The sequence below is a fragment of the Berghia stephanieae genome, unplaced genomic scaffold (assembly GCF_034508935.2).
Source record: "Berghia stephanieae isolate SIO BIC M18660-M18661 unplaced genomic scaffold, UCSD_Bste_1.3 scaffold39, whole genome shotgun sequence".
Lineage (NCBI taxonomy): Eukaryota > Metazoa > Mollusca > Gastropoda > Nudibranchia > Aeolidiidae > Berghia > Berghia stephanieae.
Window position 1 is genome coordinate 21009 of NW_027625177.1, and position 12066 is coordinate 33074.

At 37.9% G+C, this 12066-nt stretch overlaps 1 long non-coding RNA gene across 4 annotated transcripts; it reads left to right on the forward strand.

Annotated features, from left to right (window-relative positions):
* Window positions 1-571: 571 nt before the first annotated feature.
* LOC144961739 (uncharacterized) lies at window positions 572-10649 on the forward strand. 4 transcript variants are annotated; one of them, XR_013643264.1, is made up of 3 exons: window positions 572-625; window positions 8828-8959; window positions 10418-10649. It is a non-coding gene; the product is annotated as an uncharacterized LOC144961739 (long non-coding RNA). The 4 variants fall into 4 exon arrangements; XR_013643265.1 differs by lacking the exon at window positions 572-625 and adding an exon at window positions 3413-3767; XR_013643266.1 differs by lacking the exon at window positions 572-625 and adding an exon at window positions 3873-3976.
* Window positions 10650-12066: the final 1417 nt, after the last annotated feature.

The window sequence follows — 12066 nt, forward strand, 5'->3', positions numbered from 1 at the left end:
GAGAGAGGGGTGAACAATGCAGATAGTACACATTGTTAGTAACGCGTGCGTCGCTCGCGCAGTATAGTCTCGAGACTCGGGACTCAATACGAGAAGCATCGACGACCAAGATTCTCGAGACGAGAAAAGCATCGAGAACTAAGTGGAGGTCGGGAAATTCTCAGTCGTCGATGACCTGACTTCTCAAAACCTAAAACATCGGTGACCTTTTGGTGACTCGGATGCCCTCCCCTAGGGACGGAGTGCTCGCCAAATCCGAGGCTAAAATGGCGACGTGGTCACGTGATGCTTTTTATCGATACCAAAATAGTATTGACATTGGGTTAAACTAGATAAAATGGCTTTTTAAGAATATTTGACATCTATATTTGGAGTTTAAATGGAATAAATAAAAGATTTAATAAATTTAGAGTATGGCAGTACCTATGTGTCCTCCATGGGTGAACCACCGCTGTAAATAATTAAATATATTGACTACTGTCTAGAGTATTATTGGTATCGATAGAAATTTTCCTCAATACCCGCCAAAACTAAACAAGAGAAAGGAGTGGAGTTGCCTCGATAATAGGTTAGCTAAAGCAAAACAAACGTGAAAGGAACATGGTCAATGGCATCAAGATGAAGAGTAAGTTTAAGCTGACGGTAAAATAATTAAGTCGGAGGACTTTTCATCCTCCTTAGTCTTAGCGTATTCAAATCTGTCACCTCCACCCATAGGAACGATGCTTTTTTCTATTATTGGAGTTGGAGGATGTTAGCGTAAAAAACAAACAAAACAAAAAGAAAACCGCGTCTATCTTCTTTTAGCACATCATCACTCTGACTCCCTTCTCCACTTGTACTGCAACTAAATCTACACATGAAAAGGGAGATCTTATTAGCGGTTATGGCTATAGACTTTCATATGTCCACCAATAAATATTAACTAAAGTTTCATAGAGAGAGTGGCTTGGAGTTAGAGGAGACTAGAGAGCTGCGCCGGTGTTACCAATACTTAGAACCAGGACAAATAATTCGTTTGGACAGAAAAATAAATAAAAAACTTACCGCTTACCGTCAAAAGCAGTTTAGATTTGAAGATACATTTGTTTTCTATCAAAAAACATTCGGTACTAGACAATCCTTGATGAATATCAAAAGTTGTGTTTGAAATTATATCCTAAATATTTTCATGATTCATTCCTCGCTAAATCGTATGTGTTTTTCGTCTGATTCAATGGTTGGTGCCCCCTAGTGCCAGCCGCCTGCCGCGCAAAACAAAGGTTTTTTAAAAAGTTTATTGAGAAAAAGATACGGAAAAAAGTGTCCCTAGATAGGTATGCAATTTGGTGCATAAGTGCAGTAAAAATTGGTGCGCAAAATTAGTTCGTAGAGGATGCGAGACTGTGTGTGTGTGTGTGTGTGTGTGTGTGTGTGTGTGTGTGAGAGTATGTGTGTGTGTCTCTTTCTTTCTTCCTTTTTTTTTTTTTGGGAGTGCCTACGTACACGGTAAGGGGGCATCTAGCCTCAGGATCTATGTACACGTAAACCGGTTTACCGTTGCAACAGTCTGTCAGTGATGGTCCTCGCTGTCGTGACCGCGCGCGCTCGTGTGTGTGTGTGTGTGTGTGTGTGTGTGTGTGTGTGTGTGTGTGTGAGTTGTTTTTGTTTAATCAAAACAATTTTAACCAGTAATGGCGAGATTCCATCTTACACTCCCCAAACTCCAGATCTTAGTCTTAATGTTATCATTAAAAGTAAGACAAGCTTTGCGATTTATAGTTTAATTGAAGCCCGAGTCGAAATATACTCTTACTACTGCTCTCTTGGTGGAAACGATTTATTCTGCATAAGCAATCTGGAGAAAAAAATCAGTGTCACTGTAAAAGGTTAAAATTTCACGAAGTACGCTCCGTGAACACCGCTGTAACAATCCTTTGATCTACGTCATCAGGCAACCCATTGTTTCTTTCATCTTTTCCCATTCCCCCTTACTATCCCCCCATCCCCCCGCCCATCTCTCTCTCTCTCTCTCTCTCTCTCTCTCTCTCTCTCTCTCTCTCTCTCTTTCTTTCTTATCATAGTGTTATCCCTTACCATCTCAATGTAAAATGAAAACGTTCTGCTGTTTGCAGATACATGTATGATTGTTTCTCTCTCACTCGGCTAGGATTAAAAACCAAGACATCGGGTAATTGGTGTCTAATGCCAAAGTATAGATTCTCTCTTTGGCCAATTTAGTCACGCACGTGGCAGCCCAGCTATTTATTATGTTCTGCCTATAACACACAATAAGTGGGATTTTGGGGGTGGGTACGAAAGAAATCAAGGTCATAAGTAACCGTGCACAAGAGCTGTATAGGGAATTGGTTTCTGGGGGTCTTGCAAATACCAAATATTTTATGGAAAGCGCTTTCGAACTCCAAGACGTCTGGTTTGTTTTGCTATCTTGGAACAAACGAAACAGAGATGTCTTGAGGTGTGACCTAGTTGTCTGATTTTGTGACCTGGATTTAAGGTTTTGTGACCTAGATGTATCCTTTTGTGTGTGCAAGCCATGCGGGTAAGTACAGCGATAGCTTGCCAGTTGAGGAAAAAAAAGAAGAAGCAGCGTATCCGCATTTGAAAAACAAAACAAAAAAAACCCTGAAAAAACAAAACAACTTAACCTTTTAAAGGCGAATATCAATCTTACTTGGACCAAAAATAAAAAATTACCGTTTTCATCAAAAGACAAAAAACAAATTACAATTTAAAAACTTGAGCTTTTATATAGAGCAATATCCACCCAATGTGCTCAAAGCGCTTTTTATCAATATTCTTACTGCTCTTATGGTGGAAACGTTTTTTTTTCTGCGTTAAAAAATAATATAAATGAAGACTATTATTTGAAAAACAAAAAAATCAGTGTCACTGGCAAAGGGTTAATTGCAGTACTCCTGCATCCTGTGAGACTCCTACGGCACTTGCTAATCATAAAAAAGGAAATAGCAGCAATCAACAATATTAAGGTGAAAAAAAAGAAGAAAAAAAAAGTGGGTGGGGGGGGGGAGAGCAAACCCAGTAGCAATGCAACCTTTTAGCGGCGAAATTCGATCTTTGACCTAACACCAAATCTTCTATCATCAAAAGACAAGTAACGGCAAAACTATTATAGACAATTGAAGTCCGAGTTGCGATAGTCTGACTACTCTCTTGGTGGAAACGCTGTATTCCCCGTTAACAATAATAAAGATAAAAGCAAACTACTATCTAAAAGCAAAAAATTAGCTTCGCTGTTAAGGGGTTAAGAACACCTGCAACTGCAACTGCCAGCATCCTTGAGATGCTCGACGTCACCAAGGTCACCAATCGACACGTCTCCCTCTCGTCGGCATGCACCCCCCCCCCCCCTCCACTCTTTCAAGGTGGTGGTGGCGGCGGGTAAAAAAGGCCTTTTTCTCTTTCATTCAATCAACTGGTCTGCTGGTGGACCCTAGGCCTCTCTACAAGTCCAAGAAATAATACTCACTTTTTCTCTGCTCCAACGAAAATATCTACCCCCTACCGGTCTAATTATTTGTAGCAGACGACAAATTTCTCAAAACGGTCACGTGACACTATAAAAACAACACAGGAAGTCCATGAAAGCTTATTTACGGCATTTCCTTTGAACCGTGTAAACAACAAAATTTCGTTTTCATTCGACTCAACGGGTCAGATTGGCCGGTATTTTTTTAACGAACTAAAGTTCTGAAAAATCAAAATGTTTCTTAGAAAGTTGAAAGATGCTAGTTTTTGAAACAGAGGTAGGTTTTTTAAAAAGATCTTTATATTTTACGTGAATGCATGCTCAAGGCGAGTTGGACGTGCAGCGGAGGTTGGTAGGCCAAAGGCCCACCTCTCTACTAGGAGGGAGATTAAAATCTTGGTCCCTGGCCAATTTTGGCTTCCTAACCTAATGACAATGTCAAACCGTATTTTCGTTTATGGAACTGTTTCTCTTTATGTTGAAGAGGCGAGTTTGATTTTTAAAAAAATTCTATTTACTACTTGTTTGGTTTTGCTGCTGTTCAAGTTCATTTTCATATTCTTTCTTTATTTCTTTTTTTAAAAAAACTGGCTTAGCAATGGCAATAATAATACCACCCTGCCGTACGGTGATAATGGTGTATATATATATATATATATATATATATATATATATATATATATATATATATATATATATATATATATATTCAGTATACTGTGATAATACTATTATTATTAATAGTGTGGGAGACTATATTCACTATAATGGTGTGGAATTAGTGGAATGATATATTCACTGTACGGTGATTATGGTGTGGGACTATTTTCACCGGACGGTAATATCTTGGTGGGCGATTTTGATCGGTAGCTGTAATCAATTCTGAATCCACCATTCCGCTGGTATTATTATAGCTGTGGGAGGCCTTACGAAATATTCGCTCAACTAATCCTACGAATAAATACACCCTAGTACCTTTAATTTTAACTACCCTAATAGGGGAAACTAACGACCTCTAGCTAACCTACTAAAATAACCTGACACACTATTTTCACCGTGCTAAATTATTTGTGTTGGACGGCCTATAACTTGCAATCTCTTTTCTGACTTGGGGGGGGGGGGGGTCATGATAATGATATTACAAAGCTTTTTTTTTTTTAAATTTTAAAGCAATAACTAGATAGAAGAAAATAATCGTCCCTTAAACAGAAACTGAAATGTGGTTTTACACGGGGAAGCCAAAATCTTGGTCTTTCTAGCCAAGATGGCCCATTTTGGTCTCCCTAGACACTCATATAGTTCAGTGGTGTTAGGCACTTTGTGATAACTCAATTCACGTGGCTGCCGATATGGCTCACTGTACTGTCAGGTGAAACATTTTTTTTACCCTTTACTGTTTTGGTCACCATGGTCATGGCGTTATTTGTGAAAGTAGCTGGCTAATTTTGGTACCATAATTTTAAAGGTTTTCATGCAAGCTTTTTAATGGAGTATTTCATTCTTAATTTCTGATGATTGTATTTTTCAGAAAGCAAATGCTAAAGTCAATTTTCAAATCATAAGAATAAGAAATTTTAATATTATGGATCCATATTAATTATGTTTAATACATCATAAGAATTGATACACTCGCACACTTTGTTATTTTAGTCGCCGTCATCAACTATTCTTTTTTAGGACAAAAACCTCATCTTTTTTTCAATTTTCATTTAACCCTGATTTTTTCCATACTTACCATACATGAAAATGATTATATATTAAAATGATACCCAACACTTGCCATTTATTTTTTAATTGAAACAAAATTACTGAAAAAAATATGTGGGGCGCGTTCACTGCAAAACCCTAACTTTCCCGATCGCCACGAGACAATGGTTTTGAGGCAGCAGTGAGATCACAGATTCACTCTGTAAAATTGACTGAGATTTTCACCTGAAAATAGATAACTCTTGAAGCTTTTCTCATATAGAGAAAAGTAAGGTATCAAATTAAATGCTTTTTCATGCCCCCTCTACCTGACTGGGTCAAATTGCAAATTGAGATGTTTTGAGTTTGAAAATTGTATCAAAGTTCAAAGTGCCTAGTGTTGTTATTTTTATAATTTCAAAAACAATTTGATAGTTGGTTGTCATTTAACGGCAGATGCCATTATTAGTTACTGTGTTTCCTACAGTTTTGAGATTGCAAGTGATGGGAAACATTGTTTCATCGGGTTATAGTACCAAAAAAACCTCCCCTACTTAGGTATGCTAAGAACCTAGGGAAGTCCGTACCATGATAATAATATAGTATTGACTTACTTGACTTACTGACTTAGATGCCTTTCACGTCTCGACCGAAAGATCGGGTCGCCTTGGCTGTTTCCAGTATTTCCTGTGTGAGGTGTCTCCAATATTGCCTGTCCTCTGCTAGGGTCTCAGATTTTCAAGGTCCCCTGCCGTTATGAGACTAATGCTTTGTCCAAGTGTTGTGAGGTTTTTGTTTAGGATCACAGGGAGTGTTGTGATCGGTCTTCCTCTGAAAAGGTTCCCGTGTTTTTGGAAGTATCCCGACATGGCTTGGTTAGCTGGTATGTTTTTGTCCCTGCGTAGTATGTGACCGAAAAGTTGCCATCGTTGTTGTAAAATGTCAAGGGAGATTGGTCTTTCTTTGGTGATCTTATAGAGTGATTCATTTGAGATCTTTTTTGGGTATTTGATGTCCAGTACCCTTCTTAGCTGTGTGCGGTGGAAGGCATCCAGATGTTCTTCTTCGGATTTTGTCAACGCCCAAGTGCCGCAGTTATACAGAAGTACCGGTTTTACAAGAGCACGGTACAGTTTCAGTTTGGTTTTTCTCTTTATTTTGTCACCTCTAATCCATACATTGGTGAGTTTACTGAGTGCGGCGTTTGATAGCTGTTTTCTTCTTTGTGCATCCTCGGTGTCTCCAATTAGTGAGCCGACTTTCTTTGTTCTTTTCCATTCCTCTTTGTTCCTTTGAAGACATAGAAAAGTCCAAAAATAACGCATCGTCTACTATGTTCAAAGCGACGAAATCTTTGAACCGAAAACCATTCGAGAACCCAAAACTACAGGATAAATTTGGCAAACAGACAACAAATCCCAACGATATCCTTGACATTGTAACTGACCACTTCCAGCAGAAATTTCACAAACAAGTCTCACAAATATCGCCCTTCTCAGGAAACCCTAGAGACCTAAACAACCGCATCACAACAACTGAAGTTAGAAATAGCATAAAGTGCCTAAACAATAACAGATCCCCAGGCGAAGATGAAATTCCCGCTGAATTGCTGAAATGCGGTACCCTCTCCCTGGATCTGAGCATCGCAAACATAATGAACAAAACATTCTCAACACACAAAGACTGGGACATAAACAGCGGTGTCCTAATTACAATACAAAAACCAGGAAAAACGAAAGGACCCGTAAACAACCTGCGCCCAATAACATTACTACTGAATACCATAAGAAAAACACTGTCAACTATTGTCCTCAACAGAATTAGACTGAAAATAGAAAAATATCTATCACATAGCCAAAGCGGGTTTCGCCAAGACCGAAACACATCGGACGTTGTATGGACACATAAATGGTTGGCAGCAAAGGCACTCAAAGAAAACATATCCATAACAATAACCGGAATCGATATGTCCGCAGCCTATGATACGATCGACAGAGGAAAACTTTTGGAGATATTAACAGACAAAGTAGACGAAGACGAGCTCCGAATAATCCGATTTCTCCTCAGCAACACAAAGATACAACCAAGGATATACGGGGCCACAAAACAGACGCAGTTCGAAAGTAACATCGGGACCCCCAAGGAGATAGTCTGAGCCTGATTCTGTTCACAATATACTTAGAACACGCTCTGAAAGAAGTTCGAAAAGTCATTCCAAAACCAACGACTCATATTGAGAATGCAATCCCTAGAGAAATCGCCTATGCAGATGATGTTGATTTTATTGGATCAACACCAGCAAATATAGACATCATACAAAATACCCTCATGAAATATAACCTCCAAGTCAATGCAAATAAAACCGAATTTACAACAATATCGAGGAACAATATAGTATTGGAGATACCAAACTACTAATAAATGCCTGAACCGTCCAACATGTCCGTAGGCATGGAGAGATTTAGCTTGATTAATTAAAAAAAAAAGGTATAGCCCCTCAAAAATGGACCTGAGAGCAAGTTTTTGTAAAATATTCAAATATCCAATTTTCTGAACTGAAAATTTGGTTTTCTTCATGTCTCATGTAGTCTTTCAGAGCTATTCGGCCCATGGAGCAGGAGATTATCCCGCTTTCTATAGTGTGAAACAGACAGTAGTAATGGATTGCTACCATTTGAGTAGTACAGTGGTCTGTGGCAAAGTGCTTTCCACCAGATCTAACAGATAGAGCTACCCGATCACTGCTGGGTGGATGGGGGTGGTGGAGGGGGTCAGAAATATCGGCTGCACCCAGGATCGATCTCGGTCCCATTGCATGTGAATCAAGTGCTCTACCAGCTAATCTGTCGATTTTGATGGTGAATAAAATAGAATGAAATAACTATATATTACTTTATATGGCGACACTACACATAATGTAATACTAGATATCTCCAGTATGTTGGTAATCATAAAAATAGAGCCTATAAGAAGGGAAGCATGTTTTTTCTGCTAATTTGCAAATGACATTTACAATAACAACAAAATACAAGTGACATTCAGTTCTTTTTGTGGATTTTTTTTTCTATTTCTTCTTAATAACATAATTAGTATTAGATATCTCCACAGGTCAGATGGATCTGTAGTGTAGTGAGTAGTGGTGAAGTTGTTTGACCATGAACTGGAAGGTCCCGGGTTCAAATCACTTAATTCAACGGGTGATTGAATTACCTTTAATTTAAGGAAGGTTTGCAAGTTACTATTATTATATGAATCTGTAAAAATAGTTTTATAATTTTTAGATTGGCCAGTAATTCTGTGCTCGTTGACAAAAATATGGGCTGTACAGAAAAAAATTTGAACCCTGCTTTTATATGTGTGACCTACACATTGGGCAGGCATGACAATTTGAATGATGGGTTTTGACTGGAATGTGTTTTTTATTTAGTGATTTTGTATTCTTGCACTGTGCTATTTATCTTGTGTTTGGTGGTCTAACTGGATTTTACGTGATGTATTCATGTTTTAACTAGGAGGGTTTTGAACTCGAATGTCCCTTGTTTAGTGTTTTGCTCTTTTTACATTTTATGTAGGCATCCTGCATATATATTGTAGATGTTATAACATTCAGTTTTGTACATTACTATTAATGTTGATTAATCTAAATTTCAGATGGCATTCCAGTATCTGTAGTGGTGTTCGTGTTCAGCCTGGCAGCACCAAAGATGGGCAACTCAAAGGTTAAAGGGTCAGGGCCATGATTCAGCTTTAACTATAAAATCATTTCCTGGACATGATATTTGAGTGAGTAGAAATCCCATTAACATAACCTGACCCCAAAAAATGTGACCAATCTCAATGAAGCAGTATTATCTCGGGGTGACGCTCAGGAAGTTAGTATTATAAGATCATTGAAATCTTGCATTTATTATTAAATTTTTAAATTTTCTATTGCTGTTGCACGAGCTTGAGGTGCATGCACTGGGACTGAGTTCGGAGTTGCAGGTATTAAAGAATATTACTATTACACTCCTCTCAATGGTCTCATCTGTTAGTATTTTTATTTTCATTTTTTTTTTATTTTTACAATAATTGGTTCTGAATAATTAGCAATGAATAAATGGTCACAACACTAAACTTGGGAAAGTCGATACAGTCAGGACGAATAATTTCTGAGCGCTGCCTAGCAGGTAACTCTATATATCGCTCTAATAGAGCGACATCTAATGCCTGCTAAAATAAAATAGTGTATGGATGTATGTTTCATTCCAATGGCATATGGCAGAGATATTGTTTAATTAATTGTTTGTTGATGTACTAAGATAATAAAGCAAAAGTGATTTTCTGCACTTCTGACTGTGCATCTTCACAGATCATATCTGGACTTGCGTTGTGCTAGTGCAGTCCATAGTTTTCGTTATCATTGGGGAGTGCTTTAGTCATCTTGGAAATAATGTCCCAAAAGTTGTGTCATCTGCATGTGTATGACGATTTTCTATTTATAAACAAGAGTGCCGATGGTTTTCCTCGGATCTGCGGAAATCCGCGGTTTTGTAGTTTAGAGGAGGAATTTCCTCCTTTTTAAAATTACAATTTCTCGAAACAATGTGAGTTGATGTGTGGTGGAACACACAGGTGCAGTTTCCCACTCTCCAGAAGTTAGCTAGAGTATCAATGATAGTCTATCATCTCAATTGCTCTAAAAGTGGGGTTTAGTGCAGTAGAAATGGGGCAATCGTTCAACATTTTCCTACTTTTCACTTTTTGTCACCACCAGCACTGAAACAAAAAAAATTCTGGGCTTTATTACACATGGTGCTTAGTTTTTCATCAAATTTATTTGACGCATTGATCAATGATTCAGTGTTCGATTTGGATTGATAGCCTATCAGAAGATTTTCAAAGTAATCTTGTGTTCCTCTGCTTGGGTTTCAACAAGGGTATCTCAGCTAAAGCCTTTTTTATTCCACTTTGGCAAGAATGATTGAAATTTGAGTTAATCTGTTTTTGTCATGGGTGTATTTTTCTAGAATTCGAATGATGGATTGGTGGTCCCAATCTAAAGTAGTCAGGATTAATCTCAATAGATTAATAGACTGCTCATTTATTTAGCACTTATCAATCTAGGGGATCTTTGGCTCCATATTTCCAAGCCTTGTTTACACCACCATTTGTACATCGTCACCTCTTGGTTATTCATGAATAAATGCTGATTTCTCTAAATTACTTTCGTTATTAACCTATTGCCATTTTTTTCCTCAGATGCTTGTCCCTATCCTAGTACCAGACATTTTACTGATGAACAGCGAGCTGTTCCTGCTCAGAAAAATATAGATCACAAGAATGCCACATATAGTGTGGTCATGAGTGGACAACCATCTTTGATGGAAGGAAAAAGGAGCCTCATGGGTTATCAGAGGTTTTTCAACACTGCTTACTCATTTGAATTTCAACACTAACAGGAGATGATTCGTTCTGTACTGTAGATGAAGTTTGTGATTCATCAAAACGTTATATGTTGTGTACAAAGTTAAAACCATCATCTTGGACATGGAATTTTGCAAAGTTGACTCAAGGAGTTGTTACCTAACACCAGCATAGTCCTGTGTCAGTTCCTTGTTCATCAGCATTTCACAATAAAAATCTTTGAGGACTTGATTCTGAAAGGAGAAAAGAGATTTAAAAAGCATGTGTTGTTGTAAATCAGTAGAACAGTACAATGATTTAAAACTTGGGTTTTTTATTTAGAACGTTGCTATTTTTATAGACAATGGAACTCCTTGTTACTCTGTTGGATTTGATGTTTTCATCGGAGTTGGGAACTTTTGGAAATTCAACAAGTTAAATTGTAAAACATTTGTTCTCACAGGAGGTCAGATTTGTAAAGATGGAGGACAGTGCTAGCAGCTTAATTGGAAAAACATTGTGTAAATCACTTCTATTAACACCCTCAGTGAGTGGCCTCCATAATTGGAACATGTCAACAACTACACACCGTTTATATTACAGTAGCTGTGTATATTGTAATTCATAGCATCTTTAATGTATTTTGTCTTTCGTTTGTTTTTTCGACATTTGACATAATGTTTTTGGTAGGGATGGAAAATGGGGGAGAGTGAGTATGACCACAAATTTATATGGCATGTTGATGTACTGCCTGGTGATTTAAAGACGCATGAATCCTGTACAATAAATTACAACACATTTTAATCAGTGCTGTATTCCTCATCGTCTGGGTGGGGTTCCTGACCTCCCATAGTGGGCAGGGAGGTATTTGCTGTGTCTTCTATGCCCCTGTTTTCCAATTGCATTCTGTCTTTGTCTTGGAATGAGATTATTTAGTTTTAATTTAAACATATGGTTTGCACACATTTGAGTGTATTCCTCTTAGTGCCATCTTATGCTGGTGTGCAGTGAAACATTTAAAATCTCAAAGTACTGTGATAGTGTGCTCTTGGCAATCTACATCTGTTCCCTATTTGAACCCTTCCCCTTTGTCATACTTTTTCCTTAAGTCCTTTGAATTGTACATCTAGAATGTTTTTATTATCCAATGTTCATCCTTTTTACTGGCGCTGATATGACCTAAATGTGTTGCAAGCGCCGTAAACCCTTGAAAACATAAAAATTCCTCTTCAACAGAAACAATTGTGTCATTACATGAGCTTTCATTAACTATGGGCTAACTAACAGGTAATGGCGATGATAGACTCAAATGTCATTGTTAGTTAATGTACTTTCTTTCGCTTGGTGAAGTTATGAGAAAATTCCATTTTTGCTCGTGTCAATAGGGCTCGGTATATATTTGATAACGTGGAATTGGATTCAGTCAGTAGTCTGATGTCACGCGCCCGGCAACGGCGGCCATCTTGGTTCTAAACAAAGAAAATCATTAATTTTTATTCTTCGTG